At 38.3% G+C, this 19,088-nt stretch overlaps 1 long non-coding RNA gene across 1 annotated transcript; it reads right to left on the bottom strand.

Moving 5' to 3' along the window:
• Positions 1–13,539: 13,539 nt before the first annotated feature.
• Positions 13,540–18,145, bottom strand: LOC114220084 (uncharacterized). Its single transcript, XR_003611517.2, has 3 exons — positions 18,060–18,145; positions 16,818–16,973; positions 13,540–13,724 (listed from the first exon to the last, which is right to left on the bottom strand). It is a non-coding gene; the product is annotated as an uncharacterized LOC114220084 (long non-coding RNA).
• Positions 18,146–19,088: the final 943 nt, after the last annotated feature.

Raw genomic sequence — 19,088 nt, 5'->3', positions numbered from 1 at the left:
TAAGAGAACTTCAGGTTTCTTGAGGGGTGGCTATGTACCTAGCTAACAAATTATCTTTCAGCCTCTCTGACAAAGTAAGTTCTTTTTTTTTTTTTTAATTTTATTTATTTATTCATGAGAGACAGAGGGAGAGAGAGGGAGAGAAGCAGAGGGAGAAGCGGGCTCCCAAGGAGCAGGGAGCCCGATGTGGGACTTGATCCCAGGACCCTGGGATCATGACCTGAGCCGAAGGCAGACGCTTAACCACCTGAGCCACCCAGGCGCCCCAAAGTAAGTTCTATTCATTAGATACAAATACAGGTGTTGCATGGAGTTGTGGGGATGGCTGCTTAAAGGGAATTGATTCAGCTGGGAGGATCTTCTCATCCTTCCCTCATCCTGGAAGTAATAGCTTGTGTTTTAGCAGACATCTTGGACGAAGAAGTTATTTGAGTCATGTATAGGACGATGAAAGGACAGAAGGAGCCTGAGTCCCTGCTGACCATCAAACCACCAAAACAATTTCACTACAGGCCTTGAGGGGTGAAAATTTCCAGTTGCAAAAAGATTTTATAATGTCTCTATCTGATAAACAAAATGTGGCTGCTTCCAAATTTTGGAACTGGCACAGTGGCCTGCCCAGGCTTGCAGGCTTTCTTTCCTTATTAATTAGCAATTTAGGACTGCTTTTTCACTGGGTCAGCAGAGAAAGATGGTACAACAGTCAGGAGCCAAGAAGAGATCAGCAGATGAAAAGACTGATAAAAAATGATAAACCAAGGTTGAGTAATCAGGCAGAATATATGAATTTACTTCACCAGGCCTTGACCATTTTTCATAGAAACTTTAAGAACACACTTTGAGGGGCGCCTGGGTGGCTCAGTCGGTAAGTGTCTGCCTTCAGCTCAGGTCATGGTCCCAGGGTCCTGGGATCGAGCCCCACATCAGGCTCCCTGCTGGGCGGGAAGCCTGCTTCTCCCTCTCCCACTCCCCCTGCTTGTGTTCCCTCTCTCGCTGTCTCTCTGTCAAATAAATAAATAAAATCTTTACCAAAAAAAAAAAAAAGACCACACTTTTGAGGTTATCACATTGCAACCTTTTGCAGATGTAACTCTTTCCCCTAAGTAGTTACTGGCTGTCGTGTAGCCATCATCTAGAACTTGTGTATCCATAATCCTTACACAGATGATCCAGAAAGTAGCTCAAATTTCAGATCCTTTTTGAAAGTGATTCTCTTTGGGAGTTTATAAGTCAACACTGAACAACTAAAATTGTTATGAGTTCATTTATTTTTTAAGGAAGCAGAATCAGAAGTAAACCTTTCAGCCAATTTCCTCAGAGGCAAACTGGATTACTAGAATAGAATAGCCTGTTGTTCAGCCTATTTGGAAGGTTTCAGTTGCTACTTTTACCATCAGCTGAAGCTTGGATCACAGAAGACCAGAGGGTAATTGGATATGTGCCTACCTGGTGGAGGTACCCACAAAAAGACTTCCTTTATGCTCACAACTGTGGAGCAGAAAACAGATGAGGCCTAAGAGAGCTCAGAATAGAGAACATGTGATGCATGCTCATTGGCAAGCAGCCATTTACACATCAGTCAAGAATGTTTACACTTCACTCAGAGTATTGTCCTCAGATCTGTAGTATCATTTTTCTTTGGAAAAAAATTAAAAGGAAAATGTCCATCTTACCTGCCTCTACTTCGCAACATGAACTCTTTCCTCAAGCTCTGTCAAACATTTCACTCTTCTCTCAATGGAGCCCCTTACCATCCTTTCAATCAGGCAGTTGACAGAAAACTTGCGGGACATTTGAGGAGCAATCTGAGGAGAATTTGATAAAGGTATGGATAGGCTCTAGGAAAGGCTCCTAGGAACAGTGCAGTATTCCTGAGTTAGTAAAAGAATAGTTACTAGAAGGTGGAGAGGAGAGAAGGCCTCGTGACTATAATAAAGACTTCCTAAAGGAAAGCGGGTAACTTGAGGTGACCCTGAGAGAAGGAAGTTGGAATAGAAATACCCCAAACTTTCTCTCCTTCTCTTTGACCTCAAGTGACAGCCCCTGCCAAAGGCAGCTGCTGGAAGCCAGAGGACAAGGAAGTCTGCTAATTTTGTTCATAAAGGTCAGCTTTTCTGGCACAAAGCAGGATAGAGACAACTGGAAGATATTCAGCACACCTGCTATTACATTTTTGTTCATGCTGGGCTTATCACCTAGAATGCTGTCATTCTCAATTGTAATATAATCCTCTGGTCTGGTCTATGATTCAGTGTATGACCTACTTTTAAATGTGGAAATGCCTCTCTCTTCAGCATTTTATCTGTATCACTCACATGGACACTGAACTATATACATCCTTTATTATCATTTTAAAGTTTCCCATGTATATACATATTCCATTCTATGTAAGCTCTGTGAAGAAAATTTGTGAATTATACTTCTTTTCTATTTCCACACCATGGAACAGTGTTCAACCTAGAGCAGTTAACACAAACTGTAATCTTCTTAATCCTCTCCCTCTTTTTATCAGCACACCCCACCTACTCCTTCATATTATACCTTCATATTATTATGCGGACGTTCAATGGGGGAAAAATCAGTCAGTATTGGAAAGCACAAGACCTCCAGATGTTAGGATTTTTACACAAGTGTGTCAGTAGGGGTGTTTGCTCAAGTTGGGCAGTGAAACTGCAGGTGGAACGGAGGCTTCTCCGTGTAGACATCTGTAACTCTTCACCTGAGGGTTTTTCTGTCTGCCTGATGACCCAAAGGCAGGGGAGGCTAGAAGTGCTGGGAAGTTAGCTGTCTTCCCTCTCTCTCACAAGCAGCTCTCCAACAGTGAACTGAGGGAGTTGGTGACTAAAAATCACAGCAAACTCACCTACGTGATAAGGTGCAACTCTGAGGTACCTTCTACAGGGTTTCCCAGAATTCCTCAGGGGATTGAACCCAGTTGCCCACAGTGGTAAGCTGCATGATAACACACCTTTAATAGCTTCCTTCTCTTTTCTTTTTCATTCCATCTTTCTGCTGCTAATGCTACTTGGAATCATCTCCCAAATGAAATAATTCTGACTTAAATTCTAATCTTCAGGTTCACTTCTAGGGTAGAATGATAAGATACACCAATGATAGTCAACTTACTCGTGGCAGGAATATACAAAGGATGTGCTTTGTTTGATATAAATTCTCTACCCTGATATTTTCCTTTTCCTTTGCTTTCATGGTATCTAAACATATTTTTGAACCACCAGAGGAAAATTACAAACACATTTTTTAAAACAAAAAGTAAATGTTAGTGTTATTTTATCTTATTATAAAAGCAACATATGCTTATTGCTGAAAATTTGAAAATAAAAATAACATCACTATTCTAAAATAGCAACTGTTAATGTCTTGTGGTGTATCCTTTGAACCATTTTCTTTATATGAATTAATATTTTTTAATTGTTTTTTTCTCACTTGATAATATATACTGAATAACTTGTCAAAAAGTATTTATAGGGGCACCTGGGTTGCTCAGTCAGTTAAGCATTTATCTTTGGCTCAGGTCATGATCCCAGCGTCCTGGGATTGAGCCCCCACAGACTCCTGCTCAGCAGGGAACCTACTTCTCCCTCTCCCTCTGCCTGCCCCTCCCCCTGCTTATGCTCTCTCTCTCTCTCTCTCTCTCTCTCTCTCTGGTAAATAAATAAATCTTTTTAAAAAAGTATTTATATTTAACATTGAAAAATTATTGTAAACTGTTTCACTATATGGATTTACTATTATTATCCCTTTTTAAAAATTTTTTTAAAGATTTACTTACTTATTTGAGAGACAACTCTATCAACTGACAACTCTATCAATTCTATTTTCTTTGTATAGTCCTTGCCAATATTTAATTTTATTTCTTTGATTAATAATAAGGACAAACTAGCGCCTGGGTGGCTCTGTCGGTTAAATGCCTGCCTTCGGCTCAGGTCATGATCCTGGGGCCCTGGAATCAAATCCCACGTCAGGCTTCCTGCTCAAAGGGGAGTCTGCCTCTCCCTCTGCCCCTCCCCCTAGCTTGTGCTCTCATTAGAGTTCGTGCGCGCGCACGCTCTCTCTCACAAAAATAAATAAATCTTTAAAAAAAAATAAGAAAGAACTTTTAATATTCCCGTTGGTCATTCTTTTCCTTTTTTTAATGAACTGCCTTATTTCTATACATAAGGACAGTTATAGGAAGATGCTGCTGTAGTACCAACTGAAGGTCATGTTATATTTTTTCTTTTTTTTATTATGTTATGTTAATCACCATACATTACATCATTAGTTTTTGATGTAGTGTTCCATGATTCATTGTTTGCATATAACACCCAGTGCTCCATGCAGAACGTGCCCTCTTTAATACCCACCACCAGGCTAACCATCCCCCCACCCCCTCCCCTTTAGAACCCTCAGTTTGTTTTTCAGAGTCCATCGTCTCTCATGGTTCGTCTCCCCCTCTGATTCCCCCCCTTCATTTTTCCCCTCCTGCTATCTTCTTCTTCTTCTTTTTTAACATATAATGTATTATTTGCTTCAGAGGCACAGATCTCTGATTCAACAGTCTTGCACACTTCACAGTGCTCACCATAGCACATACCCTCCCCAATGTCTATCACCCAGCCACCCCAAAAAGGTCATATTATATTGTTCTTTGTTACTTAGCTATTCTTCCTCTAAGGACAGACCTATCTAATAGAGGCCTCTGACATCTCCTTGCTTCAGGTATCTAATTCACATTTAAGTTTAACCTTGATCTCTGTACCAATGACCCCTCACATGAGTCTTTTTTTTTTTTTTAACTAAACTCTATGCCCAATGTGGAGCTTGAACTCACAACCCCAAGATCATGAGTCGCACCTGACTGAGCCAGCCAGGTGACCCTCACATGAGTCTTTCTATAACCTACTGAATCTCCCCATTGGCTCTCCTATCAATAATGAATATCAGCATGTTGAGTCCTGACTTGCAATCAGTTACTCTTCCCAGCTTTCTCAGTGACAACCAAATTTTCTTGGCCTCCAAAATTTGAAATAGGGGAACTTCTTTTTAATATTTTTTTCTTTTTTGTACCCAAATCCAATCAAACATGATTATGCAGTTTCTTCATTCACAAGATCTCATTTTCTCCTAACATATTATTTCTACAACCATGACTCTAATTCAAACCTAACAAAGCTTTAAACACACAATTTTTTAAAAAAAATTTTATTTACTTATTTGTCAGAGAGAGAGAGTGAGCACACAAGCAGGGGGAGTGGCAGGCAGGGGGAGAGGGAGAAGCAGGCTCCCTGTTGAGTAGGAAGCTTGACATGGGACTCGATCCCAGGACCCTTGGATCATGACCCAAGCCAAAGGCAGACACTTAACCGACTGAGCCACCCAGGAGCCCATTTTATTTTTTTAAGATTAGTTTTTTAAGAGCAAGTTTTCATTTATAAGTAGTAATCCTCTGTTTATTATATGAGTATTACATATCTTCTTCAGTTTGTGGCTTGTCTTCTTACTTTTTAATGGTAACTTTTGATAATCAGTTCTTAATTAGAATGATAACAAAATGTATCAATGTTTACCTAATGGGCTGAGCTTTTTATAACTTTTTAAGAAACACTTTCCTGGGGGAACCCTCCTACACTGTTGGTGGGAATGCAAGCTGGTATAGTCACTCTGGAAAACAGTATGGAGGTTCCTCAAAAAGTTGAAAATAGAGCTACCCCATGACCCAGTAATTGTACTACTGGGTCTTTACCCCAAAGATACAAATGTAGTGATCCGAGGGGACACCTGCATCCCAGTGTTTATAACACCAATGTCCACAATAACCAAACTATGGAAAGAGCCCATATGTCCATCGACAGATGAATGGATAAAGAAGATGTGGTATATATGTATGTATGTATACACACACACACACACACACACACACACACACACAATGGAATATTATGCAGCCATCAAAAAATGAAATCTTGCAATGACAGGAATGGAACTAGAGGATATTATGCTAAACAAAATAAGTCAATCAGAGAAAGACAATTATCATATGATCTCACTGATATGTGGAATTGGGGAAACAAGGCAGAGGATCATAGGGGAAGAGAGGAAAAAATGAAACAAGAAGAAACCAGAGAGGGAGACAAACCATAAGAGACTCTTAATCTCAGGAAACAAACTGAGGGTTGCTGGAGTGGAGGGGGGTGGGAGGGATGGGGTACATACCTACATACATTATATGTTAATTAAAAATTAATTAATTAAAATTAATTAATTAATTAATTAAAAAAAAGAATGTGAGCCCAGTGATATCAAATGCTCTGATACTGGATATTTATATAAAATGTCACCCATGACAAAAAAAAAAAGAAAGAAACACTTTCCTATTCCTGAAACATAAAGATATTTTTTTCTAAAGCTTTTGAGGTTTACATTAGTCTGCCTGGAAGTGATTTTTATTTTATTTTTTTTAAGATTTTATTTATTTGACAGAGAGAGAGAGAGAGCACAGACGGAGAGTGAGAGGGAGAAACAAACTCCCCACTGAGCAGAGAGCCCAATGCAGGGCTAGATCCTGGGCCCCTGAGATCATGACCTGAGCCGAAGGCAGACACTTAACCGACTGAGCCATGCAGGCGCCCCTGGAAATGATTTTTTATAAATGAAATTTTTTTATCATCATAGCCAGCCTGTAGAAGATACTCAGTGTTTTTCCATCTCTTTTTTCATTGTTTAATTTATTATTTTATTTATTTGTTTTTTTCAAGTAGGCTCCACGCCCAATGTGGAGCCCAATGTGGAGCTCAAACTCAGGACCCTGAGATCAAGACCTGAGCCAAGATCAAGTGTCAGATGCCTAACCAACTGAGCCACCCAGGTGCTCCTGGTTTATTATCTTAAATAAACATATTTTTAAATGTTTATTTCAAACTATATGTATATTTTAGAAGCATTCCACCATGCATTCTTTGTCATTGTTTAGACATTGCTTAAACTACCAAAAACACAGGCTAGCCAACAATTTGCTGCAATCAGCATTCAACTCTTGGATGGATCAGTATGTTTTCATTTAGACTGGGGTGAGTTTTGGGTCCATACTGTAGATATAAAGCTATTTTTTAAGGATTTGACCTACTAAATGAAGAAAATATAAAAATATTCTTCCTGTCCATTTACAATAGCCAAATTATGGAAGCAGCCCAAGTGTCCATCGACAGATGAATGGATAAAGATATTTTACACACACACACACACACACACACACACAGGAATATTACTCAGCCATAAAAAAGAATGAAATCTTGTCATTTGCAACAACATGCATGGATCTAGAGGGTATAATGCTAAGTAAAATAAATCAGTACAAGAAAGACAAATACCATGTAATTTCACTCATACGTGTAATTTAAGAAACAAAACAAACAGACAAAGGAGAAAAGGACAAACCAAAAAACAGACTCTTAAATACAGAGAAAAAAGTGATGGTTACCAGAGGAGAGGTGGGGGGGGCGGAGAATGGGTGAAATAGGTGAAGGGGATTAAGAATACATTTATTGTGATGAGTACTGAGTAATGTATGGAGTTGTTGAATCACTGTATTGCACACCTGAAAGTAATATAACAGTGTGTGTATACTAGAATTAAAAAAAAATAAAAATAAATAACTAAATAGAAAGGGAGATACAAAAGTATAGAGTATAATCCCTACTTTATAAAAACAAACACGTTTGTCTATGCAGAGGAATTCTGGTTAAAAGGCACATTGCACAGTGGTTATCCCTAGTGATGAGATTGTGAAGCACAGAGCATATCGTCATTAAAAAGTACTGTTTTGCCAGGAAAAAAAAAATTTTTGTGTATGTGTCATCCTTCGAGATGGATTGGGCAAGCTGAACCTTTGGAGGGGGTGGGGGAAAAGCATGGTTGTTATCATTTAATCATCATCTATCACGATCTCCAACTATAGCAAATCAAGCATTAAAAATTATATTCTATACTTCATAATAAATATTTAAATATTACCTTAATTGAATATGGAGATGTATGATGCAATACAGTCTCTCTCTCTTCAAGTTGTTCACACCCTACCAGCTCCCTAATGTACCCCTAGGGAAAAGTCCGAGACCCATTCAAAGACTCGGTACCAGAACTAGGCCAAAATTTGTCTTTGGGATAGGTGGAGTGGGAGGAAGTGAGGCGCCATAGTTTTGCTGCTGTAAAGCACTTGGAGCTCCCTCTGCTGGAATATATTAGTAAAGGAGCAGCCGCAAGGGAGCACTCCACCTTCAAGGTGAAAGGAATGCAAACAAAAAGGAAACAAACGACTCTCTCAGAGTTAGCTTTGATACCAGGTCAAGGGAAAGCTTAAAACAGCAGTCTCTCTTCTAGGATTTTTGGTAAAATGTGCCACTTTTCTCTCTACTTTAGGAATATTTGCCTTCTACCAGGAAAAAAACATGAACTTGATTTGTTAATAGATATCTTACAGGAGTGTAGCCTCAGAGAAGGGCATAGCATCATTTTAGCAGGCTGATGACAGAAAATGTATCCTAAATAAATGTAAATGCAATTTAATATTTAAATGAAAGCCAAGACTTTTTTGGGTAACTTTCGGGAATTCATTTAAATTCTCTGTACTATACCTCTCTAATTTTTAAAGTGAGGATGACAATATCAATCCCAACCACTTTGATAATGGGAGAGTAAATGAGAAGACCACAGAGGCTAAACGAACTTCCGAAGTGCCACCTATTCTCATGGCTGAAATCCCAGTGCTGGCTGGTAGCCATGTTCCAGATGAATACAGTGCTGAGTCCCAGGCACTGCGTCAGGCCCTAGAGGTGAATAAAGACATTCCTCAACCTCCCAGAACTCACAGTCTTACAGTCTACTGGGGAAGACACTGGAACACACATAACAACATTAACACATGGCAGATCCTATAAAATAAGGCAGAATTGGAAAATTATGGGAACACATAATTTTCTGGAAGACCAGAAAAGGCTTCAAAGAGAAGTTGTATTTGCACTGGGACTTGAGGGGTGAGGTACTTGCCAGTACATTTTTCTTCCTTAAAGTTGTTTATTTAGCTGTTCTCAGGAGAAACTCTCTTCAAAAAAATGTTTGTTTTTTAAAACATAATTAGAAGAACTGAAAGTTAGTTTAGTTCTAGTTTCTTTCATTGGCAGGCCTAACAATCAACACAGAGATGCAACCATTGGTTAAATAAACAAACCATTAGACTGAGATAGGTCTATCAGCACCGACGTAAAGCAAACGTCGGCTGATTGATAAGGTGAAACTAATGGATTGTATTATTTATATTCTAATTCTGAAAATAGGTCAGGCTTTATAGCTTTTAGTTGGTATATTGAAGATAATAAAACAAATTTAACATTGATACGGTTTCTTGCAGAAACACAAATCTGTGTCCTATTAATAATACTTTTTAGCTCCTCAGATGCTAAACATTACATCTTATATGCCATGCATTTAATCCTGAATGATTTCTCAACAAGCGTGTTTTTAGGGCAGGAAAAAAAATGTATAGCTGCAATTGCCTATATGGGAAAAAGAAAAAGAGCTTAAATCAGTAACCTAACTGAATACATTAAAGAACTAGAAAACAAAGAGAAAATTAAACCGAAAGTAAGTAAAGGAAAAGAAATAGTAAGTGGGTGGAACTATATGAACTAGAGAATATAAAAACAAAAGAGAAAATCAAAGAAACCTAAAGGTTTTTTGAAAAGTAGTAACAGGATGACAAAGATTTAGCAAGACTGACCAAGATAAAAAGACTAAAATTACTAAAATCACAAGTGAAAGCAGGGTAATTACTACCAACCTTAAAGAAATAAAAAGGATTACAAAGGAATACTATAAACAATTAAATGTCAATTATAGGTCTAGATAACCTACATGAATGAACAGATTCCTATAGGGGTCCCAATTTCCCAATTCATTTTATGAGGTTAGTATCACTCCAGTACCAATAAAGACATCACAAGAGAAGAAAACTATAGATCAATATCCCTTATGAATACAGATGCAAAATCCTCAACAAAATACTGGTGAACTGAATCCAGCATCATATTTAAAAGATCATACACCAGGGTGCCTGGGCAGCTCAGTTAGTTAAGCATCCCACTCTTGGTTTTGACTCAGGTCATGGTCTCAGGGTCATGAGATCAAGCCCCATGTCACACTTTCTCTAAAATAAGATAAATAAATAAAACCTTTAAAAAAAAAAAGATTGTACACCATGACTAAGTGGGATTTATCTCAGGAATGTAAGTATAGTTCAACATATGAAAACCAATCAATTTAATATATCATATTAAAGAGTGAAAGGGAAAAAAACCACATGATCATGCCAATAGATGCAGAACAAGACACTTGAGAGAACCTAACAACATTTTATAATAAAAAATACATGACAAACTGGAAATAGAGGAGAACTTCCTCATCTTGACAAAGGGTATCTATGGAAAACCCAGAGCTAACACTATGCTTTTTTTAAGAAAAGATTTATTTATTTATTTGAGAGAGACAGTGAGTGGGGGAGGGGCACAAGGAGAAGGAGAGAATCTCAAGCAGACCCCCAGCTAGGCACGGAGCCTGACACAGGGCTGGATCCCATGACCCTAAGGTCACAACCAGAACCAAAACCACTAATGAGCCGCTCAACCAACTGAGCCACCCAGGCACTGCCTAATATCATACTTAATAGTGAAAGACTAAAAGCTATCCGCTAAGATCAAGAACAAGACAAGGATGCTCCCTCCTGCTACTGGAGGTGTATCCAGGGTAATTAAACCAAGAAAAAAAGATAAAATGCATTCATATTGGAAAGCAAGAAGTAAAAGTTACTCTATTCATGGATAACATAATTTTATACATAGAAAATCTTAAGGAATACACATACACATGCAAAAACTATTAGAGCTAATAAATGAGTTCATTATGTTTGCAGGGTACAAGATCAATACACAAAAATTAGTTTTATTTCTATACACTAGCAATGATTAGTCTGAAAATGAAATTAAGAAGACAATTCCGCTTATAATAACATCAAAAGAAATATAAGGCTTGTACACTGAAAAGTATAAAACATTGTTGAACAAAATGAAAGAAGACCTAAATAAATAGAAAATCATCTCATGTTTATAGATTGGAAGACTTAATATCAACATTATTAAGATGTCAATGCTTCCCAAACTGATCCAGAAATTCAACGTAATTCCAACTGCCTTTTTTTTTTTGCAGAAATTAACAAGCTGATCCTAAAATTCATATGGAAATACGAGGCACACAGAGTAGCCAAAACAATCTTCAAAAGAAGAATAAAGTTGGAGGATTCACACTTACCAATTTGTTGGAGGATTCACACTTCCCAATTTCAAACTTACTCTAAAGTTATGGTAATCAAGACAGTGTAGTACTGGTGGATAGATGGCTAAGATATACTATCCAGTACGCAAAAGAATGAATTTGGATCCCATCTCATACCATACACAAAAATTAACTCAAAATGGATCACATATCTAAATGTAAAAGCTACAACTATAAATAAAATGCTTTAGAAGAAAACCTAAGCATAAATCTTCGTGGCTGTGGATGAGGCACTGGTTTCTGGTATGATACCAAAAGCACAAGTAATAAAAGACAAAATTAAAATTTTTTAAACGGGCTTCCTCAGCAATAAAAACTTTTGTGCTTCCAAGGACACTATCAAGAAAGTGAAATGACAATTCATAGAAAGGGAAAAAAATACATGCAAATTATATACTTCATTAGGGACTTACAACCAGAATGTATAAAGAATATTTACATCCCAATTTTAAAATGGGCAAAGGACTTGAATAAACATTTCTCCAAAGATACAAAAATGGCCAATAAGCATATGAAAAGATGCTTAATGCCATGAGTCATTAGCAAAATTGCAAATCAAAACCACAGTGAGATAGCATTTCTCACCCACTAGGATGACTATAATCCAAAGGACAAACAATAACGAGTGTTGATGAGAATGTGGAGAAATTGGAACCTTCATATATTGCTGGTGGGAATACAGAATGGTGTGATTACCTTGGAAAACAGTTTGGAGGCGCCTCAAAAAAGTTAAAAATAAAGTTATCACATGATACAGCAATTCCACTCCTAGGTATTTACCCAAGAGGATTGAAAACTTATGTCCACACAAAAATTTGTATATGATTATCCATAACAGCATTATTCATAATAGCCCCAAAGTGGAAACAATGTAAATGTCCATCAACTGATGAATGGATAAACAAAATGTGGTATGTCCATACAACGGTGTATCACTTAGGCATAAAAAGAAATGAAGTACTGATGATACATGCTACAACATGGATGAACCTTGAAAATACTATGGTAAGTAAAAGAAATCAGACACAAAGGGCCATGTATTCTATGATTCCATTTATATATAATGTCCATAACAGGCAAATATAGAGACCAAAGGTAAATGAGTGGTCGCCAGAGGGTGGGGAGTAGCATGTAGGAATCTCTGTGCAGTGATGAAAATGCTCTCGAATTACACAGTGGCGATGGTTGTATGGCTTTGTGAATATATCTAAAACCATTGAATTATGTACTTAAAAAATTAAACTCAAAAAGAAGGAAAGAAAGAAGGAATTATAGCCTCAAAAACATTTTAAAACTTTGGAGGCAGCTAATAACAATACCTAATACTTGATAGCACTACTGTTAGTGTTCAAAATCCATTAAAGAGATTAACTCAGTTGCGTCCTCATTACAAGCCTATGACATATTTTTATTACTATCTCCAGTTTTTAAAGGAGAAAACCTGAAGAGGTTAAGCATCTTGCCTAAGGTTACACAATTAAGAAAGAGACAGAGCTGGGATTCAAACCCAAGCAATGTGACATGAAAGTCCCTTCAGCCAGTACATCTATTTGGCTTGTCAATGTGATTATGCCACAGAGTTCCAAAGGAACTGGTAAACAGGAAATAACTTTATAAAAAATAATTCATGGTGACAAAAATTAGGAAATTAAATTTCCCAAGGACATTGGGAAATTTAATCTTTCTAAAGAGAAGAATAAAACAATTTATTATTAATTATCTGGGTATAGGAAAGGCCCTTTCCTGGCACTTACATTTCAGATGTGATTGGCAGCATGCAAACCCCAAAGTTTCCATATTAATTCTCTTTGAAAGGTGTGTTTTATTAAATCTTTGAGAATTAGAAATACTGATTTTATTTCGAAGTGGAAGCTGGAAAAAACGGATGGGCGTTTAGCCCTGATAATTAACAAGGGCCGAGTTTCTTTTAATGTTGCCAACTGAAGCAGACTCAGGGAGGCTTGTGCTACAAGCCGCTGTGAACAGTGGGGTTCAGTTCATGCTGGCGAGTCTGGCCGAGGTCCACTTTGTCTCTGCACAGAGGGGAGCACTTCAGAGCGAGTGAGCGCTGATTCTTGACCATGCCAAGATTAATCTGCTGTACATTCACTCGTGTTCATTATCAAGAATCCCGGAAAGAAAGTTGTCTCTTAGCCCAAAGAGAGCTGTTTGGTAGGAAATGTCCACATCCAGTGTAGTCACTGATAATCTCGAAAACAGGAAAATCTTCATGTGAAGTCATAGTGGAGGGACACAAGATTAAGGGAAGTGTCTAAACGCTGGCGATGGCAAGGACTCCGCCTGTTTCCACTCTTGCCCCCTATGATCTATTGTCCACATGGTAGCTAGAAGGAGAATGACACTGGATAAAGTTGAGATCACATTTTACTTTCCTAATGGCCTTCCATTGCACTTAAAACCCGAAGTTCTCTCCATGGCCTATATCTGAGCCTGTCTCCTACTTCTGGTTTCTTCAACAACATACTGCCAAGAAAGTGTTCAGGGGAGAACTACAAGTTTCAAGAAACTTAAGAGACTTAGGAACCACATGCAAAGTGTGAATTCTGGTTGGATTCTGAATTGAACACAACTATATAAAAATTAGGAGGCAAAAGGAGTAACTTGAACATGGATTGGATATTTGGATTAAGAATTATTGTTAATATTTTAGATGTCATAATGGTATTGCAATTATGGGGTTTTGTTTTGTTTTTCTGTTTTTTTTTTTTTTACAACAGCCCCTGTCTTTAGAGATACATACTAAAATCCAGGTGAAATAACATGGTAGGTATATGGGATTTGCTTGAAAATAATCTAATGAGTGGGGGAAGGAGTGAGCAGGTGTAAATAAAATGAGATTGGCTACAAGGAGATAATTATTGACGATGGATGAGGAATACTTGGCAATTTATTTATTTATTTATTTATTTATTTATTTATTTATTTATTTATTTATTTATTTTTAAGGATTTTATTTACTTATTTGACAGAGAGAGACACAGTGAGAGAGGGAATACAGCAGGGGCAGTAGGAGAGGGAGAAGCAGGCTTCCCACGGAGCAGGGAGCCCGATGTGGGGCTCCATCCCAGGACCCTGAGATCATGACCTGAGCCGAAGGCAGACGCTTAATGACTGAGCCACCCAGGCGCCCCTGTACTTGGCAATTTATTATACTATTCCTAAATATCTCTGTAGGTCTGAGAAAGAGCACAAACACACTTTATAAGTTTGACAAACAGGAGATGGCATGACATCTTGGGAAGAGTATAATCTTTGAAGTAAGACATCTGGAATCCTAAACTCCGTGTTTTATTATCAGCATCACCTTGAGTGACCTCTCTGAGTATCTGTTTTCTTTTCTATAAAACTTAGGGATTATAAAACCTCCTCTGAAGCACAGCAGCGAGAACTAAATGAAATCACATAGGTCTATGGCCTAGGACAGTGGCTAGCACGCAGAAGATACGGCATAAGAAACAGAAATACAGCAGTTTACTCCTGTTAAGAGTCACTCAGTTCTTATTTCTCTGTACTGTTATTTAACTTTTCCTACCTGTGCATTGTTTCTTGCAAACCAGAATGCAAACTGCCTAAGGAAGCTTTAATTAAAAAAAAAAAATTCTTTATTGTGCCTAGAACAGTGATGGGCATAATAAATGACTCTTGATTGAACAAAGCAAAACAAGACGTTTGGCCTCTGGGTTTGGACATCAAGAACTAATATTGAATTGCTAACATGAACAATGTTTGTGGAACATCAACAGGTGAATGGTTTTCTACTAGAGTTATTAAATGCATATTTATCTGTACCACGCTCTGTTCTAAGCACAAGAGAGTACTAAAAGTTGGAAAGAAGAAAATTTTCAAATACTGGTGAACATTTGAGATTCATTGTATATATATTTTTTCTATTATTTTTGTGAGCGCGAATAGTAGCGCTTTCATGCATTTGCTGCAGTTCGTCATGTTTTGTATCGAGACCAATTTACTTGACATTGTATGTGCTTGGCATTAAAAACAGGGTAAGAATTCTATTTTCAAAAGGGGCATAGTTAACTGTTAGCCTCTGCCAAAGCAATTTTCCCCTCCCTTCCTTTAACCTCCCAAGGAGACAATTGGTAACATTCTAAGCAGATGCTTGCTCAGAGAGTGGGCAGCAAGCCGTGGGCAGCCTGCTCGCCTAATTTTAAGCAAGATCTTTGTGTGTTTTATTATATTAATTAGTGTATTGGCAAGGTCCAATGGGATTTTTAAACCAGCAGGGGTTTTGCTGATCCCTTAATTTGCAGTTTGTGATGGCTCTTTTGTTTTTGTTTTCATTTAATTCTTCCACCCATTAAACATTTCAATCTAGCATTAGCTGTAACTCCCTGTAATGCTAGAGCTTTAGGGAGTGATGCATGAAGATGGATGGTGGCCGTAGGAAGGAGGGGCAAAGTGCACTTTTTCTTTGGTACTGGTTTGAAAGGGGGCAGCTACTTTCATTTTATGCACGTAGGCGTTTCACCGGAGGAATGAGTGCTGAGAAAAATGATGCCACGTTGTATGTGCTTTTTAGGGATGTGTAGAAAAATTCTTCAACCTTTCATTCAAGCTTTAGGTTATGCAAGTAAAAACACCTGATTTAGACATCTTGGGCCAGTGAAGAGAAGACTGGAGGAAATGCATCAGAAAGGGACGTACTTGAGGATTTGCGTAAATGAATATTGAGGGAGATTTTCCTGTTGCCCTTGAATGAACTATTCGTCTTCTCACCACCGTTTGAGGGAAAAGATGCTTCCTTACCTCATCTAATCCCTACCATACCCATTTTGGTTAATAATACTCAGTTCAGTTCAGCTTAATGCTTCGTTCTTAAATCCTTTATGAATCTTATTTCTTTCTCTACCCTCTGTGCAGGCTTGACCCATGGCTTTGAGGGGAAAACTACATGGTTAGCACTGACACCCCTCTGTCTATAGGCAGAGTCAGGGGTCCCCAGAAAAAGAAAGATGACACATAGCTTTCTGACATAAAAGAAGTCATTTGAGGCCCTTCGCCATCTTGTGATCTATGCCTGACTGGCACTCTTTGCCCCAAGCACATTTCTTGCAGAACTTCCTGGGATATGTTGAAATCGCAGAAGAACAGACCTCAGTGGTCAATGATTTTAAAAGAACAAAAGAAAAGCAAGAACAAACAGCCACTCTCAGGCCAGGAGATAACCTAATCATATCAGGGACAATAAATCAATGGTAAAACTCTCAGGGTTGGTTCAAAAGTAAAAATTGAGCTGACACACATTCTTGAGTTAACTTTGCAGGGCTGAATGCCCTTTGGGCACTCATAAACCGGACCAACTGGAGCCAGAGAGTTGATGATGCCCCAATTCCATGCTGAATTCCCCCCTTGCTCAAGCCCCTTCATGAATATGTCTGCACCCTTAGCTTACCACTTACCCAGTTGTGTTGTTCAAGGAGACACTGTTTTTAGGAAATATCCCCAGTGTTCTCCTTGTTTCAAGTATAGCCTTCCCTTTCCTAGTCTTCGGCTTGCTTGTGGCTTTTGGCTCTTCCACAAAAGGTGAATCCAGTTTCGGGTAACATGTCCGACACCTAAAAATGGAGGAAATTCTTTATTACTTAAAAATGTGTTTTGTTGAATATTCAAAAAAAATTTTTTTTAAATGAGGCCATGGTGGGGGAGGGGAGAAACGCAAAGGAGTTATTCCTGAGGAAAATTTGAGAATTAAGGATTGATGAATTAGTAAATAGATGCCTTATGGTTAATTTGAAATATAATAACGCATCCCATTTTAAATAAGGTGTTTTTTTAATATTTTCTTAAGTGTATTTTGATAAATTCCTAATGGAACAGGTAAAGTTTGTGTAAAAAGATCATAACCAAACAAATTCTTCCAAAACAAATGGAGCTTTTATTTTTCAAAAGTTACTACTCTTTTTTGGGGGGGGTAGAGGGAATGGAGTCCATTTGTAACTGAAGAGGGAATAAAATGAAATGGCAACCCTTGTCTCCCCCCCAACCCCCACAATGAGACCAAGGTAATTGCTTGGGAACACTGGGATCCTGAGAAAAATAATAATAAGTAAAATAACTTAGAAAAAGAAAGACATGAATATGGAGAGTCTTTTAAATTATTTGCAATAAGATAGCCAAGTTATAAATAAGCATGTAGAATGGCCTCCAAATTATAAATTAATCCATCTTGAAAAAACATCAGGTATTGTGTCTAAAATCCATTTAACGTACACTGTTTCCTTTTGCTTTCTCTTTTTGTTTCTTTTTCAAGGACATGATGCTTGAAAGGGTACAGGGCATATTTTTTGAAGTGTTGTCTTCATTCATTGATAATGGAAAATAGAGAAAAACAGAGACAACAAAAACAGTGTGGTATTGAACACCCACGGGGACCACTGAATACTGTGAAGACCGTCTAGGTTCTGAAAACTTATTTGGGAAAAGTCAGGACCGTTAAGTGTGTTGAGGAAGACTCTTGTCAGGGGTTTGTCAAGTGTATGTTTTTCTGAGAAATGTTCTGGAGGAAATATTAGCGACAATTATGGCTTAGAAGGGATGCTTCCTTATAGTTTGATTTTAAAACTTCCATTTAAATTTTATTTTCTGGTATTTATTTGTTAATGAATTATTGATTATAAAAGGTTAGTCACTGGGTGGCTTACCATTTTCAGAGGAAGAATTTTATTTGTAAAGAAGCTCCTGGCTTCTGCTGTTCCCCAAGCTCTTTCTTTGAATATTCTTGTAAGGAAATAATCCATCTTGGAAAATGACACAGAATGATGTAGGGTTGTAGACAAAACAATGATCTTCAGGGTGGGAGAAATTTGGCTTCAAGTCCAGGCTCCACATCCATTGGCTGTGCCACACTGAACAAGTTACTTAACCTCTTTGCGTGTGTGTGTTCCACAAAAGACTTCATTTATGGATACTGAAATTTCAGTTTCATATCATTTTCACATGTCACAAAATAGTATCCTTTTCATTTTTTCTCAATCATTAAAAAATGTAAAAACCACTTACTTGGGCCAGAGTTGGCCTGTAGGTCATAGTTTGTCTACCGGATCTAAAGCGTCTACCCTCCAACCTGATACTCTGCTCAGTCCCTTAGCAGAAAGATTCTCCCACGCCGGACTGAAATAGACCAGGCCCTGGGGTAGGAAATGGGTCGTTCCCACTCAGCCCTTAGTCTTAGGAAGAGGCTCTATTCAAATGCTCACAGTGTTACTTGCATAATTTAGAACCGCAAATAGGTGAAGGAACAGAAAGTCAGTTTGTTGCTCCTCCTTTCAGATGTATGGTGGAGGCTTTAGGAATTCTGAGAACCAGACTTAGGGTTCAAGCCCTAAACTCTTACCTTACAGCTCAAAAACACCAGGACCCAAAGAAGGAAAGGGATCGGCCCAGGTGAGAGGGTGTGGGGACCCAGGTTCTCTCCTCCTCAGGTCCAAGGACTCCTCACTTCCAAATGTAGCTTATGTAAAGTTAGGACTCAGGGCTGAGGGTCCTAAATTCCCGTCAGGAGGTAGATGAGCAGGCCCTCCTTACCTCCAGAGTGATTACACACCTGCCCTTCCAGGCTGTGCTCCAAACCCGGGGGGATCCCTGACCCCTCTGCTGGTCCCAGCCACCTGTGAGTGAAAATGAAGGCCAGGGGCTCTGGCTGCAGACTGCAACTTCTGAAGAACTTTCGT

The sequence above is a fragment of the Eumetopias jubatus genome, unplaced genomic scaffold (genome assembly GCF_037043125.1).
Source record: "Eumetopias jubatus isolate StellerSeaLion01/CBP00866 unplaced genomic scaffold, mEumJub1_p1.0 scaffold_2, whole genome shotgun sequence".
NCBI lineage: Eukaryota > Metazoa > Chordata > Mammalia > Carnivora > Otariidae > Eumetopias > Eumetopias jubatus.
The sequence above is the reverse complement of the archived record's forward strand: the minus strand, read 5'-3'. Positions and strand labels throughout refer to the sequence as shown.